The following is an 18770-nucleotide window of genomic DNA, read 5'->3' as shown; positions in this document are numbered from 1 at the left end:
TTACATTTTCCCTCAACCTTGGAATAAACTTAAATCAAATAAATTCTTTAATTATACTGTCGATATTGACCATAAATCCAGCTTCCTTCTACTGCATCTAATATAAAGAAAAGGAAATTACAAGAGAGGAACTGGTGATCACCAGACCCACCCCTAACATATTGTAGAGCATAGATAAGAGCACAGAGACCCACAAAACATACAATGAAATACTTAAAAATTATATATCAAGCTTACAAACCTCTAAATAAAATATGTTCTATCCTACCAACTTGAAAAATATACCTTTATCAAAACCTGGAAAAATAGGTTCAAATTTCTCATTCTCAGATTCTTCGAAGTTTTGTATCAGAACAAAGAGGCACTGAGAGAACGGTCCTCTTTCTCGACTTCCATCCCACTCATGGCTAACCCCCCTCTTTTTCTATCCATAGATTATTCCTGCACATTTAAAATAAAGGGTCTTTCACATTTGTGTGTGGACACCCCTGCCCACTTGTCCAAGCTACATTCATATTCCTCCTATACAGCTAGAGCCCAGGTCTAACGGGGCACCAGCTGGTGGACAGATCTTCTTTCCCGAAGACTGACCAGAGTTAAGAGTCTCACTTAAGCCCTGGAAGTGAACTCAAGCCACTGAGTTACAGAATTTCAGGGTCTAGGTCCACAGAGCATGGTTTAGAAAGCAGGCATATGTACCAGATGGGCCCACCTCTGAGTAGGCACGTCCCCTTGGTCCTGCAGACCCTGGGTCCCTTACAGAGACAAATGGCAGGAGGAGGGTCAAAATAGAGCACTCTCAGTCATAATACCTCTATTAGTTTTCTGGGGCTACCATAAAAAATACCATAGACTGGGTGGCTTAAACAACAGAAATTTGTTTCCCCACAGTTCTGGAGGCTACAAGTCTAAAATCAAGGTGTCTCAGGGATGATGACCTGGCTTACAGATGGCAACCTTCTCACTGTGTCTTCACATGGTTGTCCCTCTGTCTGTGCCCTAATCTCCTTTTCTTACAAGGACGATAGTCATATTGGATTAGGGCCCACCTTAGTCCTATTTTACCTTAATTTTTTCTTTAAAGGCCCTATTTCCAAATATATAACGATAGCCAAATCCGGGGGAACTGAGGATCAGAGCTTCAACATATAAATTTGTAAACTGTGGGGGACACAATTCCCGAAGAAGGGCCCCCTCTTGCCTGGGTTTGAAGGTGGTACTAAAGGTCACTGTATGATCTGGGGAAATTCAGATAGTGCATGACCAACATACAACATCTGCCTGGTATGAGGCTGACTGCCTGAGACACTGTGCATGAGGACTAGCTTCCATGTTGTAGTCTCGGACTTCTACAAAAAAAATGGGACAGTTGAAAGCTGAAAGTCTGGGTAGGGAGGAAGAAGTTTCACGAGTCACATAAACCCTCCATGAGTATTCAGAGTAAGCATTTGTGGAATTTACATAGGGGACCGATGTGCTAAATATGAAAAAAGAGAGAGAGAGAAAGAAAGAAAGAAAGAAAGAAAGAAAGAAAGAAAGAAAGAAAGAAAGAAAGAAAGAAAGAAAGAAAGAAAGAAAGAAAAAAAGAAGGAAGGAAGGAAGGAAGGAAGGAAGGAAGGAAGGAAGGAAGGAAGGAAGGAAGAAAGAAAGAAAGAAAGAAAGAAAGAAAGAAAGAAAGAAAGAAAGAAAGAAAGAAAGAAAGAAAGAAAGAAAGAAAGAAAAGGCCGAATCACCTTCAACCTTGGAAAATTGCATTCATTTAAGTACTTGCTAAGCAGCAATGACTAAATGAACAATAAACAAACACCAATCTCTGCTTAAGAGATTTCCTTACAGTTGAGAACATTATTAAATTGCTCCTTAGTCTTCGGTTTAATAAGAAAAAAAATGCAGTTTCCAATAACTGTACAAGGAATCTCTGAGGAGGACCAAGTGCTCCTATTCAGCTGTTGCCCTTCAGTGAAAGCACAATTCTACTGGCTTCCCCGTATCAAAGACATTGCTCACAAAAATCAACTAATGGAAGTAAAGAACCAAACTGAGAACATACACGCACAACAACAACACAAATCAAATGCAGGTGCATAACATACCATTTCTGTGCATACATTTTTTTCTTTGTGCTAAATGCGTTAGGTGCTGTAGTTGAAAGACTTTAAAAGGAAGACAAATTTTATTGTGTTGAATTAAAACAACAGGCTCATATGTTGAGGGATAAAATTTAAAGAGAAGCGTCTAACTTTCTGACTAGTAAATGATACTGTGGTGAGATTATCAAATCAAACTGATATTGGGCAAATAGACCTGAGAGAACACCTCTCTGCTAACTTTTGCTATTATTTCTACAGGTCCAGGCTCTTGAAGTACAACTTTATTTTTAACCCACAAAACCAAGAATATTATCAATACACTTAAAAGTCATCTAAATACTTTTTAAAGCTGCATCGATATAAAAAGAGCAGAATAAACACTGCAGGAAAAGCTGAACACCATGGCACCCCAGAATTCAGGTCACAAGCAGCACTGCTCCCCAGGCCTTCACCACCCAGGATCAGATGTTCCAGTTGAAGGAGGTTGTTTTTATTTTGGCTATATTAATTTGGATTTTGACCTGATTTGTTGGGGGAATATTTGGTTTGTTATTGCTGTTCTTTGGGGTGGGAGATAATGAACAATAAAGTCAGGACCAAACAAAGAAGCAAGAAGCTCCCTCTTGGGACTTTCTATTAGACGACAATACGTTGCTGACAAACACAAAGAGAATTCTATCTCCCGTTTTGCTTCCATCTTTGTATTAAAGAGAATAATCTTCACACAAAAAAGGATAGAATAAACATTTTCATAAATAGAATTGAAATCCAAAATTGGTGAGATGAGACTTGAAGAGCTCCTATCAGTTAGTTTTTATTTAAGTTCAACTGGATCTAACCTGAATGGATTTTATATCTGAATAGTACAAGGATTTGCAGGTGCAATGCAGGGTAGACATCAGCATTTGAGACATATAGTGAGTGAAAGAGATGGCAGAAGAGCAAAGATTAGCAAGCAAAGGTTCCATTTTTCAAATATATTTTCTGGAAATGACAGACTTCTAAAGTTTATTTCAGCCACCAGCCATTAAAAAATAACTTGAATAAATCATTAATAGGGTGTGCAAACATTTATGTGTTAATGGCTAGGAGCCAGCCTGACCTTATGAAGAATAAATCATGCAAGTTAACCTAATATATTTTTCTGATAGCCAGGCTAGAATAAAATGTTATACTTGGGTTGCATAAAGTCATTTAAATTTTTAATGATAAACTTATTAATAAAGAGAAATTTGACATGGATAATATTACAAGTGAGTAAATTACTAGCTAGATGAATAATAAAAAACAGTGTTGGTTAATAAATAAAATTCTATCTATAATAAATTATCTATTTTGATGTTTCACCAACATTTGTTTGAAAAAGTTGACTTTATAAAATATACAAATAAACAGAAATTAGAGAAATAATTAATATGTTTGAGAGCATAATCAAAATCCAAATCATGCCGCCTATACTAAAAAAAAAAAAAAAAAAAAAAAAGGAAGATAAAATAATATTGAAAGAAAACATCTAAAATACTACCTACAGATTCCAAAATTCAAGCACATAAATGCAAAATCAGGGAAGCATGCCATAATTAAGTAAATTTTTTTCCAACTCTGCTATATTCTTGCCTATAACCTCAGGGCAATGCTTTCTCCCTAATACCTCAGGGGGGGAAGAGACTGTTCTGGACCTTTAATAAGATGTGTGTGGCCCTGGCCGGTTTGGCTCAGCGGTTGGAGCGTCGGCCTGCGGTACAGGGAGACCCGGGTTCGGTTCCCGCTAAGGGCACGTACCTCGGTTGCAGTTTGTCCCCGGCCCTGGTTGGTCGTGCGGGTGACTCGATGTGTCCCTTCACATTGATGTTTCTCTCTCTCTCTCTCCCCCTCTCTCTCCCTCCTTCTCTATCTGCACAAAAATGAAAAAAATGTCCTCGGGTGATGATTAAAAAAAAAGATGTGTGTGAAGGACCAGAAGCAAATTATGCTCTTTATGTTGAGCAGCCAGCAGGCAACCTTGCTGAACTAGAGCCAGGAGCCTGAGGGACAGAGGAGTGAGACTGGAGGGAGGAACAGACAACAGGCTGGGAGTGACTCTTGGGGCAGGAAGCAGGCAAACAGAAGAGACTTCAGAACAAGGGGAACAATCATGCCACACCGTCTCAGCTTTATGGTTCTTCCTGCTGCCTTGTGCCTTAGAAACTGCATGGAAGGAGAGCGGCATGAATTCTGCTAAAAATGCTGTCATTGCCATCCAGGCAGACTGGACCTTCTAGGAGACGGTGGCAACACGAGGCAAGCATGTGTCCTACTCTAGGAGGCATGGATAATTCTCCTTGGTGCTGCCCTGTGGGGCTGGCCACCTAAAATAAAACTAACAGCCCTGGCTGGTTTGGCTCTGTGGTTAGAGCCTGCGGTCCAGAGAAACCCAGGTTCGGTTCCCACTAAGGGCACGTACCTCAGTTGCACTTTGTCCCCGGCCCTGGTTGGGTCGTGCGGGTGGCAGCCACTCGATGTGTCCCTTTCACATCGATGTTTCTCTCTCTCTCTTCCTCTCTCTTCCTCTCTCTTCTTCCCACTCTGTCTAAATAAAAAATGGAAAAATGTCCTCAGGTGAGGATAAAAATAATAATAATAATAATAATAAAATCAAACAAAAAACTTATAATGGAAAAAGTTAAATTCAAGCATTGTGCAAGGCATTTTAGAAGAAACAAAAACAGTAATCCCTCTTTATCCGTGGCGGGAAATATTCTAAGACCCCATTGAGTGTCTGCAACCATAGATGGTACTTAATCCTATACATTACACTTTTTTTTTCCCTATACATACACACCTATGCTAAAGTTTAATTTAGAAGATAGTCACAGTAAGAGATTAACAACAATAACTAATGATAAAATAGAACAATTATAACAATATACTATATGACCGTTATGTGTATGTGGTTTCTCTCAAAATATGCTATTGTACTATGCTCACCATCTTCTTGCAGTGATGTGAGATGATACAATCTACATGATGAGCTGAAGTAAGGTACTCAGAACGATGCACAATTTAAAACTTTTGCATTAGCTATGGCTGAAATTTTCCATTTAACATTTTCAGCCTGCAGGACTCTGTATGAGCAAGATACCAACTCTGCCTTAGGAGCTAAAAATTTACTAGAGAGGTTTTCGTGCACACAGACTCCAAGGCCGTATTTGTTGTATTCAATGGGTAGGACACAGACAATACTAGAAAATAGCAAGACTTCTTTTGTCTGGGCTTGAGAGAAGGTCTTCTTGGAGGAAAGGGGATTTCGCAGAGCTAACTTAGTAGCCCGGGCCTCTCCCAGATATGAGACAGCATATTATTTGAATAATATTTTAAACCCCTCAAGATATAGAAAAATCATGTGGCTATAGCTTATTTCCGTCTGTCTGCCCTCCAGATTCTCTTCCACCCTTTTCCACCCTGGTCTCCTCGCTGGGAGACTGGCCTGCGTGGACTGTAGCAAGCGTCAAGTTGAGTTCAGTCAACCCCAGGTACCAGTGGGCAGCAGAAGACAGGAGGGGAATGAGGTCAGAGTCCTTCTTGCTCTAACCTCCTCCCTGCCAGACCACCCAGATTATCTGTGTCTGTCTTCCCCAAGCCAGCTCCTGTCATAGGACCCTCTTTCCACAGCTCTTTCACCAGGTTCATTCTCTCCTCTTGCCCCTGTTAGCCTAGGAGGCAAAGACTCCCACTTGATCCCAGTACTGAGGAACTTCACTCTCCCTTGTAGGCTTCACTAAGCCCTGCCTACACCTTTATAAATTGTCCTTTTATTAAACTCTGCTCAGTCACCCATCTTGAGTGTGCCATCTTTGTCCTGGTAAGACCCTGGCACATACAGTTCCTTTCTGGGTACCATATTCATATTACTAAGCTGAAGACTCTCATCAAGCTTTGAAACGTGAGCCTTTGCTTATGGAAAATGAAATATTATTAGAGATTTAAGACCCCAGTCTAACTATTTAAGGATTCTTATGGGGGAAATGAGCATAGGCACAAGTCTTGCCCTTAGCAGTAACCTAGTGAATGCATACTCAGAATTGGAAAGACAGATGTGAAGTACGATACATCAATAATATCTGTAGCCCCTAACTTTGCACTAATGGACCAAGCTAAAGACGAGTGATTCCTGAGGCGACCAGGGTGTAGAGAAATTGGGAGTCTTTTCACCCATGCTCAAGAAGCATGACTTATGACCCCTGATACTGCTGCTGCCACCACCACATATTCACTGTCCCAGAGGAGGCCCCTACAGACCAAGCAAATCTTAGGTCTTTAGTAATCAAAATGAAAAGTAGCCTTCGACATTCGCTGGAATTTACTACATGATTTAGCAGAATGTTGCAAAGGCAGCTTCAACATTATCGGTAATACTATTTCTTAGTTTAGGTTGAATCATGGTTTATTTTATTATATTTCTCTTCTTTTTCCCACTCCATCTGGCCTCACCATTTGTCTCTCAACAATCAACAACTCAAAGCTGTGCCTGCAGGAGACTCCGCCGTAAATGAGAGGGCCAACGAGGCTCACAGCACTGCACACCACTGCCAACAATGCACGGTTTCGGATCACACCTCCTTCTGCCATTCCCACCCCAGAAGCATTTTTTTCAATGGTTTGATCTTCCCACGCTCCAGCTACCCATCAAATTGCAGGGCCTCCTCCCTCCTCTCACCCTTTCTCCTCTGTCCTGAGCTCCAGGAGGCCTCATGTTGGTAATCAAACACATCTATTAAGGTAGGTTTCCAAATCGAGACTTTCTCTCCTTGAGATAAACCCTGTGCCTTGGCTTAGAAAAGTAATACCATATTTTCTCCCTAACACAGCTGTGAGTGCGTTATAAATAGAATGGATTTTAATGTGCATATTTTAAGATCTTCTAAATACTTTCTGCTTCCAGACACCATCGGTGTCTGAACTATTGATTTATGGATGAAAGACATTTGGGAGACTTCCCTCCTGCGATAAGGACCTTTAAATTTCTGGGTTTAGAATACTCCACGCATACCTCCATATGTCTCCCTCTTACAGCACGAGGCAAATGCCAGAGTGGTTGCCCAACACAGCCTGACCCTGGCTGGCAGGCACTGTCAGTGCTGCAGACTTTAGACCTCTCAGCACAGCTTTCTACACACACTGGGCGCCTGATAAATATTGCTGACTGATTAATTCAGGCTCCAGTGTCCCAGAATGCTCACACAGAAACAACTAATTTTTTAAAAATTGTGTTTGATTTGCAAGCCAATAGGAAATGTACAAGCAGTTTCTGACTAGGAAAAATTTGTTCTGGAATAAACTGAATGCAGTTTTCATTTCTTGATTTTTAATTTTCAAACTAGTGCTCTGTTATGGGCTGAATTGTGCCCCCACCCCCAAATTCATATGTTGACATTTTAACCCCCAATACCTCAAAAGGTAATATTTGGAGATAGAAGTAATTAAGTTAATATGATGCCATTAGGATGGACCCTGATCCAATATGACTGGTATCCTAATAAGAAAGGGAGATTAGGCCCTGGCCGGTTTGGCTCAGTGGTTAGAGCATCGGCCTGCGGTCCGGAGAGACCCGGGTTCGGTTCCCACTAAGGGCATGTACCTAAGGTTGCAGTTTGTCCCCGGCCCTGGTTGGTCGTGCGGGTGGCAGCCACTCGATGTGTCCCTTTCACGTCGATGTTTCTCTCTCTATCTCTCTTCCTCTCTCTCCCTCCCACTCTATCTGTGCAAAAAAAATGTCCTCGGGTGAGGATAAAAAAAAAAAGAAAGGGAGATTAGGACACAGACATGCACAGAGGAAAGACCATGTAAAGAAACAGCAGAAAGATGGCCATTTGCAAGTGAGAGAGAAGAACCCAACCCCGCTGGCACCTTGGCCTCGGACATTTAGCCTCCAGAATTGTGAGAAAATAAATTTCGGTTGTTTAAGTCACCCAGTCTGTGGTATTTGTTACAGTAGCTCTAGCAAACTCATCACATATCCCACAACCTCCTAGTAACAGGGTTCTTAACATTTGGGGGAGGAAAACTCTCTAGAGGCCTGATGAAAGTCTCTGAAATCTTTTTCCCTTAAATGTGCTCATGTATGCAAAACCAAACTTTTGCGTGTAATTTCAAGGGATTCATAAATTGCTTTGATTCCCAGACCCACATTTAAGATTTCCTTTGTTTAGTATCAAATACCCATAAGGGATATGCATGAATAATTTTTGGGACTAGCACTGAGAGGTCTATGAGAGGTGCACTTACTCTCCAGTGACTCATATAAGAGGTATTGTCATTACTTTTGCAACCTAATAATAAATAATACATTCGCTGAATGACTAATTATATAGCATTACAAAAATTCACAAAAAAAAGTAAGAGAGACCATAAAATCAAACCTTGAATATAAACTTGATTCAAAATTATAGTAAAATAATTTTGAGAAAAATAAGTGAAAAAATAACTTTCTTAATGAAAGGGCTTATTGAACAAGTTGAATATGTTTTAATATTTATCCAACATCATACTCAAGAAAACAATAATTCTGATCAGAATTTTAAAAGTGAAAAATTATTCCTGCAGAAAAAAAATGAACTAGAATAAAATGTATTATTTTTTTAACGAAAATATATGATTTGTACCAATAAAGTTGTTTCAGCCGAATCTAAAGGAAGAACCTGTCTGTCCAAAAATGTTGTAAGGTAAGACCTCAATGGCTGGACATGTTGACGCAGGCTAGGTAATCAGATGTTGGGTGGAAGAAAAGATTTTGGTGGTAGTGGGAAGTTGAACTATATGTTCACTAACACCCACCTGCACTTCACTAGTTAGAGAAATGATATATGCAAAATAAAATGCCACTGCAGAGCGTATTGTGTCAAGAATCAAAGGACAAACTGAGAGCGGAATTCAGAGAAAAGTGCTGCCTTTTGTACTGAATTTCTACGTCTGAGTTCCCTGAGCTCCCCTCCTTTGTTATCTAGCTGACCACACAGATGAAAGGGCCACATCATCAATGTAAGGTTACGTCTCAGGGAGCATGGAAAGGGGGGTTGCCAACAGAAAATAAACCTGCTTTTCAGCACAAGCCAGCCAGGAAAGCAACTAAAAACCTGCATCCACGTTAGAGAGAGGAGAAGGAAATGTACCTGCACCTTGGCCAGCCATGGGCATGGGCTTGCCTTTCCACATGACTGTCTGTGCCTGGAGACCTCTAACACCAAGAGACGAGTGTTCCTGGCTTTTTCCATTGCGTGAAATAGTTATTGCTGATTTTTAGTTTTAAGCTTACGCTTGAAAGACAGCTTATTCCAAAAAAATTTTAACACATATACTATAAACCATTAAAAAAATAGAAGATACCCTCTTTAAAAAACACAAAATTTTCCCCATAAAAATCTAGGTTCCTATAATACTTTGAATATTTTTAGACCAAGAATATGAAGTTGTTGTCATTAGATAAATTCCCACATTTAAAAAGTTATTTTTATTTTAAAATAGCAAATTTAGAGATAAATAATTGCCTATCAGTCCCTAGGACATGCCACAGAGATGGTTTTTCTCTTTACTTTTTTTTTTGGAAAAGGAAAGACATTTGTTAGTGGGTTAATTTAATCACCCTACTAATGTGAGCTAACATTTATTGAGCCAAATAATGAGCTAAGCACTTTACATGCATTATCACATTCATTCTGCACAACCATCTATTAGACACTATTAGAAACTCCATTCTATTGATCCGAGAACTAGAGCCCAAAGTTGTTAAGTAATTTTCCCAAGATTACACATCAAATTAAGAAGTAAACTTAGAATTTTCCCTCTGAACATTGGATTCCAAAACATATGCCCACTATGATAATCTATTTAATTCTCCCTGTTCTTGGGTTTTCTGGATTTTGTTTTGTTTTTGTTTTCAGAAAGTGAGGATCCAGGCCACCACTGAGTTTTTATAACCTAGAGAGGAGCTTTAATGTAGAGAAATTAGCTATAAATAAGCAATGTGCAGTCAAAAGATATGCAGTTGACCCTTGAACAGCACAAGTTTAAACTGTGCAGGTCCACTTTATTGAATAAATACTGTAAATGTATTTTCTCTTCCTTATGATTTTCTTAACAACATTTCTAACTTACTTTATTGTAATAATACAGTATATAATACATATAACATATATGTTAATCAACTGTTCATGTTATCAGTGGGCCTTCCAGTCAACAGTAGGCTATTAATAGTTAAGTTTTGGGGGAGTCAAAAGTTATATATAGACTTTTGACTGTGTGGGAGGTTAGCACGCTTAACCCCTGAGTTTTCAAGGGGCAGCTGCATATAGCATAGAAGAAAGGGAATGAGTTTATAGTATGAGATCCCCATTACTTTGGATCACGTATTACATTTTTTTCAGCCTTCCTCAAGTACTACCCACAGAACTGCACTGGGATTCTCAAAACATGGCCTTCAGGAAGCCACCTCCATCCTGTACACTTCAGAAACTGCTCTGCCCACTTTTCCTTGGTGATGCCAATACCAAGTTAAAGAAAGGCACTTCTAACCACTCTATGCTCACAAGGGAGTTCTCAGTGCCCTTCTGACTGTCCACCCATAAATCTGCATGACACCATTCAATGACAATGAGCTTCTCCCACTGTTGCTGGCCCATACCAGCTAATTTTAATCACAATCATGATTCTTGATGACATCTGCTCAAAGTACATATTTTGATCTTATTTCATTTATCTGTTGAAACCTTTACATAGGCTTCTATCTATCTTGGGAGTTCTGCTATTCCCAATGGTCTTGAAGACCAACTTAAAAATCCACTTCAACATTATATTTACTCATGGATCATTATGGCATTAGTATACAACTGTATATTTAACTTGGTTCCTTCAGATTATTTCTGGGTTCTTTTTTCCTCTTGTTCTCCTGGACCCATATTCATATTATTTCTCTCGCTGTATCCTAAAGCAAAGTCCCATATTATATTCCAGTTCTTATGAGACTAATTAACAAGTGTTTATACACATATTTTTCTAATAAAATTAACCATATAAACAAGCATGCAAAAAACTGGTAAACTCTTGTACAAATTAAAATTAAAATATCTAGCCCGGCTGGTGTGGCTCAGTGGATTGAGCGTCCTCCATGGACTGAGAGGTCCCGGTTCAATTCCCAAACAGGGTGCATGCTCAGGTTGCGGGCTCTATCCCCTCTGAGGGGCGTGCAGGAGGCAGCCAATCAATGTTTCTCTCTCACATCGATGTTTCTCTCTCTCTCTATAAAAAATAAATAAAAACATTTTTATAAATTTAAAGTACCTAGAATACTTAGAATGTGCCCTAGACAAATGCAAAAACAGCGTTCAGAGAAAACAGTGGGAGTCCTTCCATATAAAAAATTATGCCCTGGCCGGTTTGGCTCAGCGGTTAGAGCGTTAGCCTGCGGTCTAGAGAGACCCGGGTTCGGTTCCCGCTAAGGGCACGTACCTTGGTTGCAGTTTGTCCCCGGCCCTGGTTGGGTCGTGTGGGTGGCAACCACTCGATGTGTCGCTTTCACATCGATGTTTCTCTCTCTCTCTCTCCCTCCCACTCTATCTGAACAAAATATCAAAAAATGTCCTCGGGTGAGGATAAAAAAAAAAAACAAAAACAGAAATTATGCCCTGGCCGGTTTGGCTCAGCGGTTAGAGCATCGGCCTGCGGTCCGGAGAGACCCGGGTTCGGTTCCCGCTAAGGGCATGTACCTCGGTTGCAGTTTGTCCCCGGCCCTGGTTGGTCGTGCGGGTGGCAGCCACTCGATGTGTCCCTTTCACATCGATGTTTCTCTCTCTCTCTCTCTCCCTCCTGCTCTATCTGAACAAAGAATGAAAAAGTGTCCTCGGGTGAGGATAAAAAAAAAAAATTAATACCGTCATTCTCCCTAGACAATAACATTTTTTGAACATTTTGTAAGATGATATATGCTAGTTTTTCTGAAAGGAAGCCATCAGCCTTTTCTGTTGGCTTTAAAGGTACACTTTAAGGAAAGGACACTTTGATAACTTAGGTTAGCCTTGGAAGTAGAGGAAGGCAAGAATGTGAAAGAGACAAAAGGGGAACAGAAAGAATAATGGACCCAGCTAAGCAGCCATATAAAATTTTTCACACAACGGTGGAAAACCTAATTACAAGATGACAGGCATTCTAAATCAGCCTGCCTGAGTGCTTTGGGTTGCACTCCTAATATTTAGGTTCATGTTCTGTCACTGATAATGCCTCATGCAAGCAGTGGCTAATACTTACCCTCCATAAATTATAGGGTGCCCAGGCACATATGTGGTGGCAACTGGCAAGAAGGAAGGAAAAAGTAAATATATTTTTGCCAAGTCTACAGCTCTGAGCCCGAGAGCAGCAACAGCCCTATATTGAGGCTCACTAAACAAAGACCTATTCCTCAACACCTGTCAATCTTTCAATCACATATTTTGTCAAATGCAGTATTTTAAGCTTACATTTTCTTAGGTCAAAAATTTGGATTTATATATTTTATTTATCTCTTTTTCCCTCACCCCATATCCAACTCTCCAGTAAGTGTGTAGTCTCACTACCTTTAAATTATATGCTGACTCCACTTCTCTACATCTGCACCACTACACATCTCCAACCCCATCCCAATCCACTGCCATCTTTCATCTAGATTATTACAATAACCTCTTTCCTAAATACTCTCTCTACTTCCACTCTTATGCCCAATAATGTGTTCTCAACTGAGCATCCAGAACAATCCTTTAAAACATAATATAAATACCATCACTTTCTGCTCATAATGTTCAATGGCTTCCCATCTTATTCATAGTAAAAGCCATGATACCTACAGTGACCTACAGTATCCTGTGCAATTCGTCCACATTCTGCTCCACTGTCACTTCTCCAATCCTTTTCTCTCTCTTTCTAGATCTGTTGTAGCCACATTGGCCTCCCTGCTGTTCCTCCAACATGTCTAGCTCCTTCCCGTCTATATTGGTCAGGGTTCTCCATAGAACAGAAACAACATAATATATACATAAGAGAAGATTTGTTATAGAAATTGGCTCACGGGATTATGGTGGCCATGAAGTCCCACAATCTGCTGTCTGCAAACTAGAGAACCACGAAAGTTAGTGGTGTGTGTAATTCAGTTTGAGTCCAAAGGCCTGAGAATGGGAAGTCAATGGTGAATCTTGGGCAGGGTATGAAGGCCTGAGAACCAGAAGCACTGATGTCCGAAAGCAGAAGACGGTCATTCCACCTTGAGTAAAAAGGGCAAATTCCTCCTCCTTCTGCCTTTTTGTTCTGTCAGGCCCTTGACAAATTGGATGATGCCCACCCACATTGGTAAGGCATCCTTTTTACTCAGCCTACTGATTTAAATGCTAATCTCCTCTAGGAACATCTTCACAGACACACATAGAAATAATGTTTTACTAACTGTCTGGGCAACTCTTAGCCCAGTCAAGTTGCCACAAAATTAACCATCACACTACCCAACAGCATTTGCAGCAACTGCTGTCTCTACCTACAATTCAATTTCTTCAGATATCATCATGGTTCACTCCAGATATCTTCTAGGATCAAATATCAACTAATCAAAGAGGCCATCTTTGATCATCCTTTGTAAAATAGCAAGCCACCCCATCCCTAGTATTTCTTACTCCCTTTATCCTAATTGATATTTCTCTACACAATAATTACTGCATGCTTTATCATACATCTATATATCTTTCTCCCTCTCTTCACTATAGTATTAGGTTCATAAAAGTAAAGACATGCTTTATTCTTGATCCTCTAATCCTGAACCTGGAATAATGCCTAGAATGTGGTATGGTCTCAATAAACATCTGTTGAATTACAAAAAAAATGATTCATTAATAAGGGGTATCATTTTAATTATCTACGGCATCTTCTCTATGTGATCTCAGCTGGCATCATTTCTCTTTGAAAAGCAATACTTGCCATTTTTTAATTTTTCTCTTGAAGAAACCACTGTATACATTTTAGTTTTTCTTTATTTTATGTAATCTTGAAATTGGAAGGAACCTGAAAGTCTCTCTAATTTAACTGCTTCTTTCCAAGATGGCATATCCTATCTTCGAAAATCCTTCATTATTAGAAAATGTTTATTTACCTTGAACTAAAATCTGTCTATTGTAACATTCATCCTTTGGATCTTGTTCACTTGTGTCTTCACATGTTCAGAAAAAAGATTTTGAAGAAAAAAAAAAACTTGAAGAGGCAATCTAAGATAGAATTTAAGGACATAAGGAAAAAATGCTTCAATAAACGAAATTATTTCCATGGTAGTATGTCATTTATAATTCACTTAGTACTGAATGATGTTTGCCTTGTTCTCTGAGTAAATGCTACCATATTAGAAGTACATCTTCATAGTAGGAGATTTACACTCAAGATGTCTTCCTTTTTACCAATGGAGCCAGATGAAAATGAGTTAGGAAGATTCACTACTCTGAGAAATACTGGACAACTATGAAAGAACAAAGTCTTCTAGAAAACCAGGATTAAAAGTGACAAGGAATAATTCAAGGACAAGAATGTACATTTATAAACAGGTGGTTGTATTTCTACAAATCTTTACATTGAATTCAGATTTTTCTCATTTGTATGCTCTGAAACATTTCAAATACAATTGGAATCATATGATCTTAAAATATTTAGTAGAATTATCCCCAGAAACATTTGGTTCTGGTGCTTTTTTCTTGGTCACTCTTTTATATTTCTTTGATAGAAACTGGTCTATTTAGAGGTTTATATTTCTTTCTTTTATAACTTGTGCTAAGTTGTAATTTACTAAAAATCTGTCCATTTAATTCAAATTTTAAACTTATTTATTTACAATTGTGCAAAATAGTCTTAAGATTTTAAAATTTTTGCCTATTTATGTGGTGATTCAGCCCTTGTCATTTATTATTTTATTTATGGTTTTTAAAAAGTTGATTGTTATTTAGTTTTGTTTTTTTTAATTTGTCCCAGTACCAGCTTTTTATGTATATATTGGCTTCACTGTTTTTCTGCTTCCTAGCCCATCAGTTTTAAACTGATACTTAAAATGCATAAGCTAGATGATTATAGATGCACAGACTTCACTAAAATATTCTTGATATAACATATAAAAGAAATGAATTTGATAAATACTTATTAAATGGAATTGTAATCTTCTGTATATTGGAGAACATTTTAATATCTTACATACTTAGAGAGTACTCTTCGTGCTAGTATTTCATCAGGTTTGCCTTTTATGTTGAATGATTAATGTCCCTATTATTTTATCCAAATATTTCATCTATAATTTTTTTATGGGTTAAGATTTTTGGGACAATTGGTTGTATTTCTATATAATGGCAATGAACACATGGACACCAAAATTAAAAATACAGTGCTATTTTCAATCACTCGAAAATTACTTAGGTGTAAATATTGGGGGAAGCTGAGTGAAGGGTGCAGATCTCTCTGTACTATCTTATAAATTCATGGGAATCTACAATTATTCTGAAATAAGATGTCAAAAATTTAATCATCAGAGGAAGCCATGCAGTTTCTATGCTGGCGAGAGATGGAAAACGGGTAGGTAAGTAAAAAGTAAGTAAATAAGTAAATAAATATACTTTTAACTTTTTTTTTTAATGAATGAATAACCAAGGTTTCACATGATTTATAAAGCAACACTTTTCCCCTAAAAAAAAATCTTTTTAAATAAAGGAACTATAAAGCCTTCATTATAGTAAAGTGACAGATGCATGACAGCATTCATTTTTGACATGCATTTCAGTGTCCTTTCATTTTATTTTATTGTGTTTATTTTATTTTATTTATTGTGTGTGTGTTCTTTCTATTAAAATGTGCTGCCTCTTCATAACAGTAGGTGGAGTAATGGCTAATAATTTTCTTACATCAACTCAAAATTTTGACACAAGGAATGAAACAAACCCTGTTAGTTAGATCAATGAGAGAGAACAGAATATAACTCTAGATAGAGATACAGTACTTATTTCTTATAGTCTAATAGAGAAGAAATAGATCTGAAATGAGTCAGGCAAAATATAAAATCCATATTGGATGTAGACTCACTTCTGCTGATTCACTGTGAGGAACAACGTGGTAGAAAGTAGTGGAATTTAACTTCAGCAACCTTGAAGCCTCCGTAGAAAGCAAAGGGTTTGAGGGCACAGGTGGTGCTTCTTCTGCTTCTATTGAAGATCATGATTTTGAAAATGAAAACGGAACAGCAGCTACACAGATGTCGCACAGGAATAGGGTTTATTAACTCATAAGCCCTACTGTGCCGATCTAGTGGAGAGCATTTCCATGAGGGAGGAAGAAATGATGACATGATTACAGATTCCTGCGCGGAAGAAAGGAGAGACACTTCCCTGCCACAGGTTACAAATCCAGCACAAAGGCAAGAGACAGGGGCGATGGGAGTTTCAATTATCTGGGTATCTGCTAACAAACACTCTTTTAAAAAATATATTCTACTTCAGAAATTCTCTCTCTCCAATGCCCCCATTTCTTGCCTTTCTGATAATATCTGCATGCACAAACTGAATAAATATGTTAATCTGCTATTAACATTCTGTTTTTGAACTAATTTCTGATATAATATGATAAAAACTTAGGTAGAAAATGACCACTGAATTTTGGAGTAAGTAACGTCAGAGGATTGCTAAGTAAGATCTGAAAACAGCCCAAATGTCCATCAGTAGACGAATGGATCAAAAAGCAGTGGTACATATACACAATGGAGTACTATGCAGCTGTAAGAAAGAAAGATCTCTTATCCTATGAGATGACATGGAGAGAACTGGAGAGTATTATGCTAAGTGAAATAAGCCAATCAGAGAAAGACAATATCACATTATCTCACTTGTGGAATATAATGAACAAAATAAGCTGATGAAAATAGACCCAGAGACACAGAAGTAGGGTACGGACTGACAAACCTCAGAAGAAGGGGGCGAGGCGGGTGGGAAGAGATAAACCAAAGAACTTATATGCATGTATTTGTAAGCAATGGACACAGACAACAATGTGGGGGGTGGGGATCAGGAGGAGGGTATCAATGGGGGATAAAGTAGAAACATCTGTAACAAAAAATAATAATAATAAAGAAATATTGGACATAATCAAACTGCAGATTTGAAAAAGGAAAAAAAATGAAGATTTGAGAAAGAAAATAAGAGAGAAAAAAATGATGATCTCAAAGTTTTCAACACAAACACTACAGAAGTGACAAAGCTTTAAAATAGGTCTAGAAAAATTTAAGCCCAGAATGTGTTAAAATTGTGGGAAACATTAAAACAAGTGGGATGACTTTAGCTAATTCCAGGAAAGTAATGAAAAAGAAATCTCTATTTTCCTGCTTGAAGTAGATAATGGGGTGTTAATGGATAATAAAGGAGGATACAAAGATCTTTTACGCTATTTTATTTTCACATCTCCAAGAAGTACAATTTTATGAATATGTAACCCCTTAATCTTGCGGAGCTGTGCAGATACCAACTGCAAATTCTGAACGAATTTTGGAGGGCCAATGCAGCAGGAATAAGTAGTCCTTTGCAGTGAGGAGCAAATATCAGACATTTCAGTTCACAAATAAAATATTTTAGTATACATGTCTAAAAGAAAAGGGTTCTTTATAATTTAAAAAATGTAGCATTATCACTCTTTTTTAAATTAACAATAACATTTTTAATATTATCAAATAGCTAGTCAATGTTCAAATGTCTCCAATTGTTTCATTAACGTTTTATTTAGAGTTGATTTGTCTCAGTCAAGAACAAAGCCAGGTCCACATGTTGCATTTAGTTGACATGTTTCTTAAAATCTCCTTCATTCACACATTTCCTCCTTTTTTCCTTATACTTTTTTTAATTGAAGAGACAAGACTATTATTCTTGTAGAGTTTTCCATATTCTAGAATCATCTAATTGTATCCCCATAAAGTCTATTAGCATATTATTGTTTCCTGTATTTCCTGTAAATGGGTAGTTAGATATAGAGGTCTGATCAGATTCAGGTTGATATTTTGGCAAGAATACATCTAGTTGGTGTGGTTACTTCTACTAGGATGTACATACTATTTGGTTGTCCCTCCTTTTGTGAGTTTAAGTGGCACTGGCCTGGTTCTATTAAAAAAATTTTTAGCAGCTATTGTTGTTCTGCCATTTTTATTGGAGATTAGAAAATGACGATATTCTAATTATTTTATTTATTAGCTGAAATGCTTCATAAAGAAAAATACCCCCTTATCAGCTATATGGCTACCCAGAGGTTCTTTATATAGGAAGGACAGACACCTGCTTGATACTTTCCTTTTATTTATTAGGATTCAGAATGAGTTGGTTCTGTAACATTCTTCGATGAGGTACCCAATGAGGCTTTTAAATTTAGAGATATTTATGAAGTCATGAAATTTAACATATCTGATATATTACTCCAATGCAGTTCTTGTTCTTTGTCTGGGGAAGCCTCTTTAATTTGGCTATGCATTTTGTCAATGCTCATAGTAGTATTTGATAGCTTCCTTATCTTCTGGTATGACAAGATCTTTTAGACTCCTCTTGTACATTGTCTGCTGTGTACCTGTACCTGAAAACACTCATTTCTGCAAGAAACTGGTTTGAAAAAATAATTGAAGATCACAGTTTGGGTGCT

The sequence above is a fragment of the Molossus molossus genome, unplaced genomic scaffold, assembly GCF_014108415.1.
Source record: "Molossus molossus isolate mMolMol1 unplaced genomic scaffold, mMolMol1.p scaffold_m16_p_1, whole genome shotgun sequence".
In the NCBI taxonomy this organism is placed as follows: domain Eukaryota; kingdom Metazoa; phylum Chordata; class Mammalia; order Chiroptera; family Molossidae; genus Molossus; species Molossus molossus.
This window is presented reverse-complemented; position numbering follows the sequence as displayed.